The following is an 18,762-nucleotide window of genomic DNA, read 5'->3' as shown; positions in this document are numbered from 1 at the left end:
GTGAACATGGCTGATTTTTAATTAATTTCAACAAATTATGAGAACTCTGATAGAAAACAGTCCAAAAGGGCTCTGGGTTTTTCTGTCTCTCTTTTTAGACTTTGAACTCTTGATTCTCTCTGACTGTTTTGTGTATTGCCATGAAAATGCAGAGGGTTGGTTCAGCAAGCATTTCTGAGTGCAGGACTATAAGTTTTGTAAGGTTTTGTTATGAAGTGAGCTTATGGGAAGCATTAGAATGGCATATGGGGTATTTTTAATATAACATTGTGGAATGCGAAAAATCCATGCTGACTATAGTATAAAGCCACTCCTCTGGCTGTATAATACATATGTAGAGGTGTACATTATACATACATACTCAGGATGGACAGAATATTTGGCTTTCAGTTTAGTGGCACTTTAAAAGGCTTCTGCTTAGATATCATATCCCCTGCCCCAGGTGTGGGGAACGTTTGGCTCTCCAGATGTTGCTGAACTACAACTACCATAATTCTTGCTCACTGGCCATGCTTGCTAGGGCTCATGGGAGTTGTAATTTAGCAACACATGGCATGCCAAGGTTTTCCACAGCTGCCCTACAGTAGGAATGTATGAGAATTTCAATTCAGTGTGCATTTCAAGCAAGCTTTCAGAAACAATATGGAAACTGAAACACAGCCAACCATCGAAATACACACTTATTTGATTTTTGTGATGCACATTATCAAATCAACAGTGTTTACAAAAATGCATATAATAGGTGAAAGTGTGCATAAAAATAATATATATGTGAAAATAACATGCAAGAATGCATTATAGAATGAGAAATGGCTTGTAAAAATGTGTACCTTAGCCAAAACTGCATACAAAAATGAGTTTATTAAGAGAAATTTGCACTAAAATGCTGGAGAATTTTCATGACTATTTTGTTTTTAAGAAAACAAATTGCTGCTGAAATGTGGAAAACTGAATTTAAGATTGGAAAAATGTTAAATAAGAGAACCAAAATTGACAGATCTTTCCATCCCTACTCTACAATGAGGTATGAGTGAATCTGTCAATTTCAGATTCTCTTAGTTTATCATTTTTTCCAATCCAGTTCCAATCCAGTTCTCCACATTTCCACATCAGTTTGAATTTTTTAAAGAATGTCCTCACCAGGACTGTAGTGAGATTTTCTTCTAATGCACACATTTCTGTATGCATTTTTGCCCACTATAATGCCTTTTTGTATACTATTTTCACTAATACATACATTTTATTCACACTTTACCCTAGTATATGCATTTTTATACATATTACTTGACTGGAGAACTGCATTGCAATATTAGGAGAAATGCATATTTTGAAGGATGGCTGTTGTTTGGTCTGCATATTGTTTTGGAGAGTGTGAATTTGGTATTTATTTTTATTTATTTAACAAAAATTATATGCTGCTTGATGGTAAATATTTAGTAACCCAATAACTCATACAGTAATCTGTTCCTGCCAATAAAAATACAAATGTATTTAAAAAGAAAAGTAGCCCTAGAGAAGGAACGTTGCTATTCCCTCTGGAGATAATATATGTTCCTAGAGCCATTTTAATTAATCTACTAATTTAAATAATTTATCTTGTACTCTTTTAATATGCTTAATATGATTTATCTTATTCCTCTTTAATTTCTGTTTTTAATCTGTCTTTTTATATATATGTTGTTTTGTGTATATGCAAAAAGCCTGGTTGGCTATTGTGTAATAAACTGTAACACTGTGATTGCAAACAGAACCTCAAAACGGTTTATAGAATTGCAAAGCGGTATAAAGGTAGATTTACCTTTAAATGTGAACTGAATCAAATTTCTCTGCCCATCCCTACATACCGGTCTGTAAAGGGAACAAAGATGAAAATTTCCTAAGGCAAAACTACTGAGCTACAAGACAACAAGGCAAGATGATGTAATTGCTTAAAACAAAAAAAGCTCCAGAACAGCATTCCTGGCCTCTTGGGTATTATTTCTAGACCTCATCATGTCAAAGATGAGAATCTGTGTTTTGTGAAAACGTTGGTCCATCTAGGCCAATATTACCTACCCTGATGGGCATCTACTCTACCAGAGAGTCAGGCAGGAGACTTTCCCTGCCTTACAAACTGAGATTATTTTAGCTGGCAATATTTATTTATTTATTTATTGCATTTGTATACCGCCCCATAGCCGAAGCTCTCTGGGTGTTTACAACAATTAAAAACATTAAAAGCAAATATACAAATTTAAAAACACATTTTTTAAAAAGCAATTTAAAAACACATGCTAAAATGCCTGGGAGAAGAGGAAAGTCTTGACCTGGCACTGAAGAAATAACAGTGCTGGCGCCAGGTGCACCTCATCAGGAAGATCATTCCATCATCTGGGGGCCACCACTGAGAAGGCCCTCTCTCTTGTTGTCAGCCTCCCAGCTGCCCTTGCAATAGGCATCCGGAGGAGGGCCTTTGATGTTGAGCGTAGTGTATGGGTGGGTTCATGTCGGGAGAGACGTTCCATCAGGTATTGTGGTCCTAAGCCATGTAAGGCTTTATAGGTTAAAACCAGCACATTGAATCGAGCTTGGAAACATACAGGCAGCCAATGCAAGTGGGCCAGAATCAGTTTTATATGTTCGAACTGTCTGGTCCCTGTTACCAATCTGGCCGCTGCATTTTGCACAAGATGCAGCTTCTGAACTGTCTTCAAAGGCAGCCCTACGTAGAGTGCATTGCAGTAATCTAACTTGGAGGTTACCAGAGCATGGACAGCTGAAGCCAGGTTATCCCTGTCCAGATAGGGGCGTAGCTGGGACACTAACCGAAGTTGGTAGAAGGCACTCCATGCCAACAAGGCTACCTGAGCCTCAAGTGACAGAGGTGGTTCTAGGAGAACCCCCAAGCTACGAACCTGCTCCTTCAGGGGGAGTGCAACCCCATCCAGGACAGGTTGGACATCCACCATCTGGTCAGAAGAGCCACCTACTAACAGCATCTCAGTCTTGTCTGGATTGAGCCTCAGTTTATTAGCCCTCATCCAGTCCATTGTCACAGCCAGGCACCGGTTCAGCACATTGACAGCCTCACCTGAAGAAAATGAAAAGGAGAAATAGAGCTGTGTGTCATCAGCATACTGATGGCAACGTACTCTTAAGCTCCGGATGACTGCACCCAACCGTTTCATGTACATGTTGATCAGCATAGGGGACAGAACTGACCCCTGAGGAACCCCATACTGGAGAGTCCAGAGTGCCAAGCAATGTTCCCCAAGCACCACCTTCTGGAGCCGACCTGCCAAGTAGAAGCGGAACCAACGCCATGCAGTCCCTCCCATTCCCAACTCAGCCAGTTTTCCCAGAAGGATACCATGGTCGATGGTATCGAAAGCCGCTGAGAGATCAAGGAGAATCAACAGAGTCACACTCCCCCTGTCTCTCACCCAACAGAGGTCATCATACAGGGTGACCAAGGCTGTTTTTGTGCCAAAACCAGGCCTGAAACCCGACTGAAATGGATCCAGATAATCGGTCTCATCCAAGAGTGTCTGGAGCTGGCCTGCAACCACTCGTTCAAGGACCTTGCCCAGGAATGGACCATTTGCCATCGGCCTATAGTTATTAAGATTTTCTGGGTCCAGGGAGGGTCTCTTCAAGAGTGGTCTCACTACTGCCTCTTCCAGGCATCCAGGGACCACCCCCTCTCGCAGAATAGAATAGAAGGGACTGAACACCAAAGATTTTCTGTGCCAAGCCTGTGCAGTGCAGCTATGCAGTCCTCCCTATATCCCCCTGTATTCCGAAGTATTTTAATGTTTTTCCCAATATCCAATAGATTCTCCCTAATGAAAGCATCAATACTAAGAACCTAACACTAAGGAGTCACCAACAACCCATATGTCATTGTGAAAGATGGTGAGCTATTTATTTTGTCCTGGCAAAGAAAATCCTACAGACTTGTGTATGCTCCTTGCAGTTAATAATATAAAGTCCTTGACAAAACAGTACCCAGGAATAATTGTTTTGCTGTGGATTGCTTGCTACTCTGTTCAATGAGCCACTTAAATGCAGGGACACCAGGGTTCTGTATTCAGAAAGATGTCCGGCAAGTGGAACAGCTTAACAAAAGGTGATACATCTTTTTCCTTGTTTACTTCCCTACAGTTATAACTTCCCTCAGTTATGTTTCTGCAACAACAACACCTCCCCTATTCTACAAGGGGGGTAGAAACAGGCTCTGCCAGAGCATTGTTGTTATATATTTTTTCTCCTTTGCCAGTGAATAAAGAGATAAAAGCCTAAGAGAATGGGAAAGATCAGGCTTCCTCTCACTGGTGGGTTAATGTGTAATCAGATTGGGAGCAGGAACAAAGCTTTCAGAAGTTGCACTTGCTAGTCATCCACTAGTTATTCTGCTTCTCTTAGTTTGTTTCGTTTGCCCTTAATAGCAATGTAATGCCACAGCACCAGAAATGGTACTGTGGCACAAGGATTAGTCAGGCTCCCCTGTTATATTTTGCAGCAATGCAGGAACCCTATGCCATATTGGTGTTTTCTGATGAATATTTTATAGTATGTTACACAAACTGCTTAATGGTTGCGTTCTTAAAATTAAGTGGTATCTAAATCTTGTTAAATAAAATAAAAAAAGTCATTGAAAGAACAGATTTGGAAACTGTAGGATAGACACTCCAGGCAAATATAGGATTCCTTTGCTTTCTTAGTCAGGTGAGTATAGCAGAGGCTTTTTGATTGACTATTGGAGGATGGCTAGTTATGAAATCCTGGTCTCTGTATACTGAACTTTTGGGGTCTACTTTTTTTTTTAACCTGTTACTAGAAATGGGCAAATCTGTCAATTTTGGTATCTCTCAGTTTCTCATTGTTCCTACCTTAAGTTCAGTTTTCCACACTTCTATCAGTTTGAAATACAGATTTTTTAAAAACATCCTTATGAAAATTCACTAGTATTTAAGTGCAAATTTCTCCTAATATACACATTTTGTATGCAGCTTTCCCTAATATACACTTTTTGCTGTAATATAGTGTATTTTTATGTTATATGCATTTTTATGCACACTTTACCCCAGTATATGCATTTTTGTACATATTATTTGGCTGGAGAACTGCATTGCAAAATTCAGAGCAGTGCAAATTTCAAAGGACGACTGTGTTCCAGTTCTCACATTGTTTTGAAAAGTGCAAAAAAGGTAGGTTCACCTTTAAATGTGGGCTGAATCCAGTTTTTCCTCCATCCTTATCTTTTACCTGCTTTCCCCAGCCAGGTCTTGAAACGCATTTTGATAGTTTCATCTAATGCTATATTCAGGGTTTTATTGCTGCTCCCCACCCCGCAAACATATGGTTAATGTGCTCAAAGGGCTTGTAGAAGAACCAGAGATTGGAAAAGTTACTTTTTGAAACTACAACACCCATCAGCCCCAGCCACCATGGCCACTGGATTGGGCTGATGGGAGTTGTAGTTCAAAAAAGTAACCTTTCCAAGCTCTGATAAGAACATAGAAAAGTCCTCTTGGGTCAGGCCAAAGGCCTATGTAGTCCAGGATTCTGTTCCATACAATGGCAAGCCAAATAAGAGCAAGCAGAACATGAGGGCAATAGGCTATCCCACTGTTGTGCTCCAGTAGCTGGTATTCAGGTGCATGTGCTTCTGGTCCTGGAGTTAGAATATAGCCTTTGATAGCCATATACTTCGTATGTTTTGTCCTATTAGAAATGACAAGTAAAATGTTGTGGTGTAGAGTACCATGGTCCTCTTCAGAGTTCCAGCTGCCCATGCCCTTTTCCAGGATACTCCATTCCATCCCTCACTCCCTGGTTTTCCATTTCCATCCTCCCCTAACAGGCACAGCATCCTATATATGCTGCACATGCTCAGTACTCATTGGGCTGTTTTGATCCCCTCTCCCTCTGCATCCCAAGGTTTTTGTACAATTCTGGTATCTCCAGACAGGGCTGGGAGAGGCCTCAATCTGAAATCCTACAGAGTCACTGCCAATCTGTGTAGACAAAGCTGAGCTAGATGGACCAATGGTCTCTCAGTATAAGGCAGCTTCCTGTGTTTCAGTTTCTGAATAGTCCCATTTTGGTGTAAACCTACTCAGCAACTGTTGGCTATTAGAAGGAGTGATTCTCCCAGCTTTTGGGGGTTAATCCAGCCACGCTATTGAAATAACACATTGATCTGAGAAAAAAGGAGAATAAATGCCCTGTTATCTATTGAACATCCAGAGATGAGATGCCAAGTCTGATTTAAGAAGTCCAATAAGCAAAGCAATGCTGGGCTATTCGACTGTCCTTGAATCTTGCTATTATTCCTACCTTGCAATGGTGACTGTTTCATTTGGGTTAGTGTATTGGTTCCTCATTGTAACACATTTTCTACAATCTGTTTAATGCAATGGATAATTCAACCTCCAGAGAGAGATCTGTAGTAATGAAGCTGAACCATCATGGGTATGGACTGGTTGTTACCATTGTCCTCTTGCCCCCCCCCAGCCCAAACTCCTTTGCTGTTACTTCTGTTGCCCAGGATGTGCACAATGAAAGTAAGCTCTGTTCCCCTGAGAACAGTAACAAATGGATTCCAGAGGGGGCTATTTTTCACTGGATTTGCTGTAGCTGATTGGATGCTTGGGAGTTTTTTTTAAATATGGAAGACTGTAAATCAGATTCCTTAAGGGACCACATGACCTCATATATTCTTGTCCAGCAACTGTGCTCATTAGATGAGGCACTGCTGAGAGTACTGTCTGCCGTAGAGGTGCATTTAGTTTTTCCTAGAAACTGGGCTTTTAATGTTGCAGCTCCAGCCGTCTGGAATCAATTAGCAACCAAAATTACATAGGTGCTCAGCATCATGATGTTTAAGCAACCAGTGAAGACATTTTTGTTTAAGAAGGCTTTCCCTGAGCTGTGGCCCAATCATTTTCTGGAATATTAATTGTACATCTGTAGGGATGGTCTCATTGTTTTAGAGCTTGTAGAAATTGTTTTATTATTTTTAGAGTTTGTAGAATTTTTAAATTGTTTTTAGGATTTGTATTTTTTAAAACTTATTTTTATCTTGTTGCAGACCTCTTTGATCGCTTTAGGGTATAAAGCAGCTTTTAAGTTTGTTAAATGAATGAATGAACGAATGAAAGGGCTACCTCTCACTAGGGATGGAAGGATGTATCTTTTTGGTTCTCTCAGTTCCTCATCTTTCCAATCTTAAAATATAGAGATTTGAATAAGGGTATTGCATTGTCTGAATGATGAAAGAGGAGAATGATTTTGGCAGCAGAGTTTCATTTTATAATCTGGTCTGTCATTCCTTGTATCACCCCACGGATCTTTTAGTATATGGTCTTTCCTAAAAACCATCCATATTTGCTCACAGTTAAAGCACAACAGCAAGTGCACTGTATGTACTACTTCTGTGCCATGTGTGAATGGAATAAGCTCAAGTAGCTGCTCAGAGGAATTCTTGTCAATAATTTGAATGAACCTCAATAGCTTGCTGATGTCTCTGTTGTCTGCACTGTCACCCAGAATGTATGAAGACTACTTCAATTTTTCAATGATTGCCTTTTGACTTTGGGGGTTGATTGCTCTTAGTACTCGTGGGCCTTACTGCAGCTGAATGAGACAATGATGCCCTTTAACAGTTTGTTTTGCTATTGATCCATTCTCAGATGTACAATTAATCTTGCAGCCCCTTCTTAACATCTATCTGCAAAGCTTTATGAAGGGCCATAGCTCAGTGGCAGAGCTCACACTTGGCATGTAGAAGGTTCCAGATTCAGTACTTGGCATCTCCAAATACTGGGTAGCTGCTCATGGTAAGTGTAGACAATACAGAGCTTGATGGACCTGTGATCTGACGACAATGATTACTACTGCTTATTAAATTTATTACCACCCTTCACCAGTAGGTCCCAGAACAGGTCACAACAATATAAAATACATTATTAAAAAAAGTTTAAAACAAATTATTTGGTATAAGGCTGCTTCCTATGTTTGTAATATCTCTTTCTGTCATTGGAGACTGTTGATGTAAAACACATCCAGGTATATTATTCATATTATGCATTTTTTCAAAGCGTACTATGGGATCATTGGGATTAGTTCTTTTTTTTTTTTTCAATAATTTTTATTCAGATTTTCATAAAACATACAAGACAAAATCATAAAACATTCAAAGACAAAAAACAAAATCAAAAATAGTTAAACAAAAAAAAAAAAAGAAAAGAAGAAAAAAAAAAAAACAAAAATAAAAAATAAAGAGTAAAATATTGACTTCCCATTTGTCAAAGATCAAATCAGTTATAAGTCTATAATATATAGCAATCCTGTCTCTTAAGTCATATTATAAAATCACTTTCCTCCAGTAGTTATCTTACTTAATCATCAAATCTCATAAACATTACTTTATTCTTTCCACAAAAAGTCAAAGAGAGGTTTCAATTCTTTAAGAAATATATCTATCAATTTTTTTTTCCAGATAAGCATATCGATTAATCCATCTCATTACTAATTATGATAATCTTATTGTCATAACCATAGTCAAAATAAACATTTCAATTAATCCATCACATCAGAATCTGTTAGGTTCAGTAATTTCAGTAGCCATTGTTCTATTATCTCTATTAGTTCCATTTTCCATCTTCCATCTTCAGTAGTCTTGTTAAGTCCAGTAATTTCAATATCCAATCTTCCATTATCAGTATTCCATAATAATCTTGCTGTCAAAGCCATAGTCATATAATAAGAATCTGATGGGAATTACCTCTATCCCAAATATTTTCTTGCCATCCATTCTGAATAAGTTGCTGAAATACTGCTGTAAAATCATATCTCTGTTCTTTTTTTCAAAATACACTGGGTCATCTCTTAAAAGTTTTTCCATTGTCACATGGCTGCAGTTAATTCCATAGATTTTCTCTATATTGGGCTCCATCACATCATTCCAGTCCAGAAGATAATCCATGCCATTGATAACTTTATCTCTAGAATCTTCATTAATTTCTTCAGAGATAACATTAAGTTCCAAACAATAGATTTTATTTCTAAAGTCCATAGACTCCAAATCTTGTTCCTGTTCCACGTTTGTTCCAATCTCCGGGATCTCCTCTCTCACAGGGACCCCTATTCCAGTCTCCAGGGTCTCCTCTCTCACAGGGACCCCTATTCCAATCTCCGGGGTCTCCTCTCTCACAGGGACCCCTTCCAGGGTCACCTCTCTCACAGGGACCCTTATATCTTTAATCTCCTGCTTCATTTTACTCAATTCAATTTTCGTTATCTCAATCTCATTCATTATTCTCTGAAACATAGTTATTTCCAGATTCTCAGCCACTTTCTTAATTGCCATTTTAAAAGAAAAATATAGGAAAACCACTTCTTATTTCAGCAACAATTGGGTTAATACTCCAAACTTGGTGACATCACAGTATAAACAGAGCAGACAGCCTTATCTCTCCAATAGTTAAGTAAACAAAATGCAGTTCCCAGGATCGAAGCAATTAATGGCAATCGTCAAGAAACAGATTCGTCAAAATAAAATAGACCAAAAAGAGAGTAGTCTCAAAACAGTATAATATTTTTCAAAATAAAAATCTGGAATAGAAATCCCTCTTCTGTGTGTATCTTTAGAATGCAAATCCAGGACAGCTTTTTGCAACAAAAACAGAGATAAGCTATTAATTAGTGCGTAGCAGAGAGAAGTTACGGCTCCCCAGTGAGATGTCAAAAACCGATCAATCTGGCAAATCTCTTTTAAACAGCAACAATTTAAGTCAAGTAAAAGAAAAATATAGAAAGAAGGGTGCTTGCCTGTTAGTGCGTTCTCTCTTAGAAGATAAGATGAACTTTCGCTTTAACAGATAGAGCTTGCTGTTGAAAATCCGTCCCACCTTCGTCGGCTGGACCTCGTCCCATAAATTAATGAGATCTGGTCGTCCCAACAAAAATAGGCTTTGAGGTTAATCTCTTCGTTTCTCCCTACCCGGGAGAAGTTTAATCAGTCAAAAAAAAAAAGAAAAAACTGACTGATATATCTGAATAAGCTTCTTTTGAGGCAGGAGCCCGTCTCAAAAGCAGGCACAGGCTAAGTCACCCTTCCCGGAAGTCCGGATCATTGGGATTAGTTCTGATGCAAACTTTCCCAATGTGGGATATCCCCAATTGGATTATTTTTTAAAAAAAGCCACAGTAGGGCTTTATTAGGACCAACTTTACAAAATTTTGAGATAGCTTTCAAATTTTTTGGAACACTTCTTCAAGGTTCAAGGGCCAAGTTCAAGGTTCTGGTTTTGGTGTACAAAGCCCTATACAGCTTGGGACCAGGATACCTGAAAGATCATCTTACCCCTTTTATATCCAGATGATCTGCAGGTGAGGGCCTCTTACAGATACCATCTTATCAGGAGGTCCATTCTACACAACAAAAGAAATGGACCTTTAGTGTACTGGCACCTACCCTTTGGAATTCCCTCCCAGGGCAGGTGTCAGAGGGCAGCCAGGTTGGGCCCTGGCTGAGGACCCCTGAGGCCCAGAGGGGGCCCTGAAGCGGCCCTCCTTAGGGTGGGAGGGTAGCACCCCATTCTGTGATCTGTGGCAGTGTCGGCTCCCAGAGACCACCCCAATACAGTCAGTGCAGGCTACAATAAGCCCTCATGCATGCCCCACATACCTCTCCCATCCCTGTGAATGACAAGTGTGCTACATGTGCATGCCTGCCATCAACCAAGATGGTGGCGGAGGTTTCCCTATAGGGCTGACGTCCCTGATGCCATCTTGGTTGATAGCAGGCATGCACACATGTAATTAAAAGGGACAGGAGAGTGAGGTGGAATGTGCGGGCAGGCTTATTAGCTCAGCACTGCCTGTGTGGGGAGGTTGGGCTATGGCGCCATGGCCCCAGGACAGGCTGGTATGCAAGGGCCCAGTCATGCCTGGTGCCGGCCCTGTTCCCTCCCCATAAATATTAGTCAGGTGCCATCTCTGTTATCTTTTCAGTGCCTACTGAAGACCTTCCTCTTTCAACAAGCCTTTTAAGTAGAGACCTTATCCCAGCCTGCATCTGTGCTGGAATTGCTTTTTAAGACATTTTATTTAAAAGCTTTTTAAAAAATATGTTTTAAATATGTGTTGCTTAAATATGTTTTAAAGTCTGTTTTTAAGATGCTTTAGAGTGTTTTTAGTGTTTTGTTTGTCGCCCTGGGATCTTAGTGGGAGGAAGGGCGGGATTGAAATTTAATAAATAAATAAAAATAAATGAAGTTGTATCTTAAGCAACAAACAAACAGAAGTAGGGAGGGACAGAACAAACTGGGCAAATCTGCAGTTTACCACAGACTTCTGCAGGAGGTATCATGCCCACTTATAGTGCAAGACTTGAGGGCTGTTTATGTTGCCAGGAGATATTGCGTTGGATGAGTGTGTATGATAGTATATATGTGTACTTGTGTGAGCATATGCATGCATATCAGAGCTTGGAAAAGTTACTTTTTTGAACTACAACTCCCATCAGCCTAATCCAGTGGCCATGCTGGCTGGGGCTGATGGGAGCTGTAGTTTAAAAAAATAACTTTTCCAAGCTCTGGTGCATATATATGTGTTGTTGGTTTGGGTGGATGGTGGTGTGAACTTGCTTTGGTGGTATTCCCATTTGTGTCTAGCCCTATCTTTCTTAAAGCTAGATCCAAAAAATTTTCCACTGCTGATGTATCTTGCCCAGCAGCAACGTAAGCATAAAGCCCGAGAAATAATGTGCTGTACTGAAGCAAAGCTGATATGGGTTTCTTTGAGGCTTTTACTTCTCTTTGCTTGCATCTATACTCTGAATTTTGTCAACATATTTGCATTTTCAAAATCCATTTTTCTTCCTCAGACTGAGTCACTTTCTATGATTGATTGAATTTACAGATAGGCAGGTTCTTAAGCCCATCAGCTGCTCCTTACTGATGCCTCCATTCATTCACTAGCACATGTTACAGCCTCACAATAAATGGAAAGTGATGAATTTGCACAGACTGCACCAAACAAAGAAGTTGCTTTTACTTTTTTTCTGCCAGGAATGGGAACACTACGGGCAAAGATCCACGAGTATTGCATTGGCCTAGGATGCCTCTTCATTGCAACACTTTGGCACAGCTTGAAATGATTGTTTTTGGCAATTAACTAGAAGTGGGATTTAAATGGAAATTCCACAGGACATAATATACTGCTATATTATTCACCAATGCCCCCCACAGCCAAGTCCTTCTACTCACAAGTAAGATCCATTCAGCAAAGTTTTTTTGTGATACTAATTGAAAGCCTCCCATTTGCAACTTCAGTCCTATCTATTCTTGTTGATCTGAGCTGGGAGTATAGTTAGGAATAACAGAATTGGTCCAATGTCAGTTTCTCTTTCGGGTGGTGGTAGTGGTGAGGGGCTTTAACAACTTATTTTCCCTCATTGTTTTTTCTTTCTTAAATGGTGAAATAATGCTAATTCTCTATTTTTAAAAAAGGAAAAGATGATGAATATAAGCCATCATTAATTAACCCCCCCGCCAAATGCTGGAAGAGAAACTGACAATGGAGCAACTCAGAGAGTCTTTTTATGTTATTTGTAACTACTCCATGAACCAGTTCAACAGAAAGCAATAAAGCAGACTGAACTTTCTAAGCAGAGACGTTTAGATTAAAAGCTTATGGCCTCAAGAAGCCCTAATAGTGCTTTTGGCATTCTCATTGGACAAATTGGTACTGCAATTGCATCTTATCACAAACAAACTAATAAAATCACCATAAGTCAGGTCTAACACTATAGCCAGATTACTTGGAAAAAGAAGTGCAACAGGCTAACAATAATGTCACATGGATGCTTTGTAAAAAGTGAGTGAATAAAGGATGGCAATCTGAAAGAACAGGGAATATTCCGGAAAAAATTTTTCTCAGCACCCTGAAAGTCTAAACAAGTGTGAGAGATGTGTACCTCTGAATACTAATTGCTGGGAATTACAGGTGGGGAGAGTACTGCTGTGCTCAGGTTTTGCTTGCAAGTTTCTCATGGGCATCTGGTTGGCCACTGTGAGAACAGGATGCTGGACTAGATGGGCCTTTGGCTTGATTGAGCAGAGCTCTTCTTCTGTTCTTATTATTTAATGGGTGATAGCAAAAGTAGTTACAGCTTTGGTTGGACAAGTGAACATTGTGACAGGTGCAGTCCCAGCTCTTCCCTTGTATACTCAACTTGAAACTATCATTCCCAACTCATTATTTTCAGTTTCATTGAATGGTTCATCCGTTGCTCTCTGGCTGCCACCATTGCTGTCGCCTGTCTTCCAACAAGCCTAAATTTTGCAAGGAATGTATGGACATGTAGGATGGTGATCCTTCATGGATCCTTTTTTGTGGCATGCCTAGGATAAATACACCAAAGAGTTTATGAGCCTGAGGAAAAAACCTTACAGCTCTAGAAGACAAGCGCTATTGATAATCTTCCAGTCTTGATGAGCAAGGTTTCCTTTAACTGGTGACAAGTTCATTTCCTCTTTTATCCATTCTATCTTGGGGTATTTAACTTAAATAATGCAAGATATGCTATCATTTATGGGAAATGGTGGCATTAAAGATATTGTAGAGTGAAGAAGAAAAGCCCACCTTGTGAGGCCTCTGAAATGGAAGAGAATGAGACAAACTGAGATGAAACCCAAGGAAGATTTCGTGTCTTCAAATGAGGCTCATGAGAACGAGCACCTAATTAAGGGGATAGGAGGACATATGAATGAGTGTTGTGAGATAGAATTGGCCCCTATTCTGATATAAGCCTCTTGTGTTGATGTACAACAGTGGTGCATGATATTGGGAAGCCTATAGAGCAAAGCTGCCCTTCATGTCTATTTATTTATTTATTTATTTGATTTCTATCCCACCCTTCCTCCCAGTAGGAGCCCAGGGCGGCAAACAAAAGCACTAAAACCACTCTAAAACATCATAAAAAAGACTTTAAAACATATTAAAACAAAACATCCTTAAAAACATATTAAAACAAAACATCTTCAAAAATATTTTTAAAAAAGCTTTCAAAAATCTTTTTTTTAAAAAAGTGTTAAAAACGTATTAAAAAGCAATTCCAGCACAGACACAGACTGGGATAAGGTCTCAACTTAAAAGGCTTGTTGAAAGAGGAAGGTATTCAGTAGGGACCAAAAAGATAACAGAGATGGCGCCTGTCTAATATTTAAGGGGAGGGAATTCCAGAGGGTAGGTACCACCACTCTAAAGGTCCATTTCCTATGTTGTGCCGAATGGACCTCCTGATCAGATGGTATCTGCAGGAGGCCTTCACATGCAGAGTACAGTGATCGACTGGGTATAGAAGGGATAAGATAGTCTTTAGGTATCCGGGTCCCAAGCTGTATAGGGCTTTGTACACCAAAATCAGAACCTTGAACTTAGCACAGTAGCTAATAGGTAGCCAGTGCAGTTCCTTTAGCAGTGGGGTGACATGTTGGCGATACCCTGCCCCAGTGAGCAGTCTTCCCGCCGCATTTTGCACCAGCTGCAACTTCCGGACCAACCTCAAGGGCAGCACCACACAGATCAAATTACAGTAATCCAGCCTGGAGGTTACCAGTGCATAAACAACAGTGGTCAGGCTATCCCAGTCCAGAAATGGCCGCAGCTGTCTTACCAGCTGAAGCTGGTAAAAGTCACTGCTAGCCACAGAGGTCATCTAGCGACAAAGATGGATCCAGGAGCACCTCAGACAACGGACCTGCTTTTTCAGAGGGAGTACGACCCCATCCAAAGCAGGCAACTGACCAATTATCTGAACTTGGGAACCACCAACCCACAGCGCCTCCATCTTGCTAGGATTTAGACTCAGTTTATTGGCCCTCATCTAGCCCACCACCGAGTCCTGGCAGCAGTCCAGGCCTTGCACAACCTCTCCTTCTTCAGATGTTACAGAGAAATCGAGCTGGGTATCATCAGCATACTGCTGACACCTCGCCCCAAATCTCCTGATGACCGCTCCCAAGGGCTTCATATAGATGTTAAACAGCATCAGGACAAGATGGTACCCTGTGGCACCCCACAGCACAACTGTGCCAAAATACAATCACCCAATACTATTCTCTGAAAACGACCCTGGAGATAGGATCGGAACCACTGTAAAACAGTGCCTCCAATACCCATCTCACCAAGTCGGCCCAGAAGGATACCATGGTCAATGGTATCAAAAGCCACTAAGAGATCAAGTAAGAATGACAGGGTCACACTCTTCCTGTCCTTCTCCCGATAAAGGTCATCCATCAGGGCGACCAAGGCTGATTCAGTCCCATAACCAGACCTGACCCCAGACTGAAATGGGTCAAGATAATCTGTTTCATCCAGGAGTACTTGCAATTGCTGCACCACAACCCTCTCAATCTCCTTCCCTAAAAAGGGGGTATTTGTGACTAGGCTGTAGTTGTCACAAACCAATAGGTCCAGGATGGGCTTTTTCAGGAGCGGTCAAATCACTGCCTCTTTTGACTTTCAGGTATCTCTTGAAGATTTTTTTTGGTTTGCCATCAGGCCTATGCAGCTGTTTCAACTGTTTTTTTGAGTAGCCTGTCATTTTCATGATTGTTTGCATGGCTTTTAAATGTTTTTATGTTGCTGTACACCACGCTGATGTCACAGAATCATAGAATTAGATGTGGCCTATAAGGCCATCGAGTCCAACCTAATGTTTTTATTTATTTTTTAAAGTAAGTCCTATGCAGGTGTTCAAAAGCATGACTGCTTAACACAGAAGGTGCATGTGTGACAAGCCCACTAACTCTATGCTTTCCATGGCACTGTTCTGGACACCTTCCAACTCATGCAAAACAACCTTCTGAAGAGGGTAAACCTCTGTACCCATGAAGGTTCCCCCATGCATTTTAGAATCCTGGGTTATCAGATGGAGATGGAATGCAACAGAACCAGGACACCTCTTTTAGATCAGCAGAGGAGGGGGGTGTTTGGTAGATCCACCACTCTCAGAAGCTTGGGAGTGGTGGTCCGGGAAAGGGCATTCCCTGTGGCAGCCCCTAAGTTGTTGACCTCCCTCTCCACAGAGGTACATCTCGCAACTTCACTGTACAGTTTTCAGTTGTGAAAGGAATTCTGGTTTCATCCTCTCAAGGCATATTATCTTTTGATATGTTTGGTTTGCAGTGATTGATAAAATATACTGTTTGCAGTGTGTATCATAAAAGCAGCATATTGGTTTGGATATATCCTAACAGTTGCTGAGAAGAGGCTGTGGTTTGCGGTTAGCATGTTTCCTGAGTCCATTGTCAGGGTAACACAGTACTAAAAGAGGAACTAACTACAGGATGTTTCTTTGGAGAAGCTACATATGCTGATTATATATTGAGTGAGGTTTTGAAAAATGTTTTTCTTCAGCTGTTTTTGAGTGTCTTGTCTTGTATCTTATGAGATGTCAAAACATGGGTCAGGAAGGCGTAAAAGTGCTTCCTCTTTTTTTGTACGGACGAAAACAGTTTGAGATGCCTAGGCCAAAAGCCTGCCCTCAGGGGAGGATACCAGGGCAAGGATTGGCACAAAGGGGTCATAAGGTGCAATGTATGTGTGACGTATCAATGCTTATAAAAGTTATGTATTCCTGTTGATCGGGAGAGTGTGTGGTTCGAAAGGACCCCCCTCTCCTATTAGCGCTACTGGCATATCTGTATTATTGATCAATAAACCTCTGTCCTTTGGAGCACAATCTTTGGTCTGGAAAGTTTTTCCTTCAACACAGTGAATGCTGAAGGCGCACCTCTTTACTCTGGCCTTTGACACCTGAGATGTACTATATTTTTAGGACCTACCCTATTTTTTGTGATGATGCAATTTTAAGTTGTTTTAACTGTTTTTAATGATGTATTTTAAAACTGTTGTGCTGGGACCTTTGGGTGAAGGGCGGGCAATTAATTGAAACAACAGCAGCAGTAATAATAGATAGAGCCAGAACTAGCACACTTGTCCCTGTGAGCTCCCTCAAATGTTAAGTAAACACACTTTTGAACACCTGCATAGGGCTATAGTAGTTATTAATTATTGAAAAAAGAGTAAGAAACTAGGACTGCAATGCTAGACAGAGAAGCTGTGTATTTTGTACCTAGTCCATAGCTTGGTTCAAACACAATATCTATTTCTTCACTGTATATTTATTAACTAATAGTTTACTTATAAAGTGCACATAACCTCAGGGGGAAAATACTGAAAAAGCTAATCGAACAACAAAAAGTACAAGAAATATAAACAAATGGGGTATTAAACAGTTTTCAATTGACTTTTTAAATAATTCTGTTACATGTCATCTCTGACTGAGGGTTTTTTTATGATAGCAAGTCAATTTAATGACAATTCAATTAAAAATAAATCAATGGTACTAAATATTGCTGGAGTAGAAGCTATTCATGTTTTAAATTAATTTAAGCTTCTGTAGAAAAAGTTGTGAACCAATAATTGCTAAATGTGAAGCATATTGTTTGCTTGAATATAATGTAGTAGAACAGTTTGGATTTTGTTGAAGGCACAAAAATGGTGGGCGTTTTTGGATTGTTCATAAACAGAGACTGTTAAAAATAAGGCATGCAATTATACAGATCTGACTGAATCCATTATAGCAGATCAAATAGGCTTTTGGATGGACAATCAAATTAAGATGTGATTAGAGGAACTTCAGTTGACTTTGAAAAGAACTAGGAGAATTTGCCATGGAAATGAAATGAATCAATAAAGATTTCACATAACTGAAGGGAAAAGAGATGGATTTTTTCCCCTGTGGATTAAATTAAGAATAAGGAAAAGAGCCATGAAGAAAATTCAAGTGTCAAACTGAGAAATTATTTTGAAAATATAAAAAGTCAAGTTTTCAGTACATGGGTGGAGATGGACTGAGTTCTGGCCAGTCAGGGAGAAGCAGTGACAGTGTTCGGTTGCTTTTAGGGGACGGAGCCTCATGCCTTTTGAAGGGTTGGCATATGGCAGGGAGGGGGAACTTATTAATGCTGTTAACTCTAACTCCCAACATCCTTGAACATTGACCATGCTGGCTGCATCTGATTGGAGTTGGAGTCCAACAACATATGGAGGACCACATGTTCCCCATGCCTGGTGTGTGGGTACACAGTTTTTTCTTGGCCACATTTGTGGCTCAAAATACTCTGTTGAATTAAGAGAGGACCTGCTAGGGAACCTGAAACAAACATACAAGATGCATAAGTATTTTTTAAAAAAAATAGTTTGTATACCATTTCGTAGCCATAATGATTCTAAGAAATATATGAAAATGATATTTCCCTCACAATTACAGATACTGTAGAGCATATCTGGGCACTGAAAGAGATGCTTTCTAAACTTTGTTATCTTCCTGCTCCGAGAGAATTCCTGAGGCAAGAGAAATGGGCCTCTTTAAGGTACATGTTATTTATTTATTAAATTAAAACATTTATATACCACCCTTCAGCATATTAGATTTCAGGATGTATGTACAACACAAGATCAATACCATATCTGATAAAAACAGCAGATGAAACCCTTAAAACAGATTAATAACTCAATCAAGCCAGTTAAAAGCTGTTAAAATGCCTGAGTAATATAAAAGAAGTCTTCAGCTAGTACCAAAAACATAGCAGTGTTGATGCCTGGTGGGTCATCCTGGTGAGGGCATTTTAAAGCTGGTGTGTCACATGCCCTCTCCTTTGTGGATGGTCATCACATTACTAATGGAAGAGGTATATGGAG

This window comes from Rhineura floridana, chromosome 4 (genome assembly GCF_030035675.1).
Source record: "Rhineura floridana isolate rRhiFlo1 chromosome 4, rRhiFlo1.hap2, whole genome shotgun sequence".
In the NCBI taxonomy this organism is placed as follows: Eukaryota; Metazoa; Chordata; class Lepidosauria; order Squamata; family Rhineuridae; genus Rhineura; species Rhineura floridana.
The sequence above is the reverse complement of the archived record's forward strand: the minus strand, read 5'-3'. Positions refer to the sequence as shown.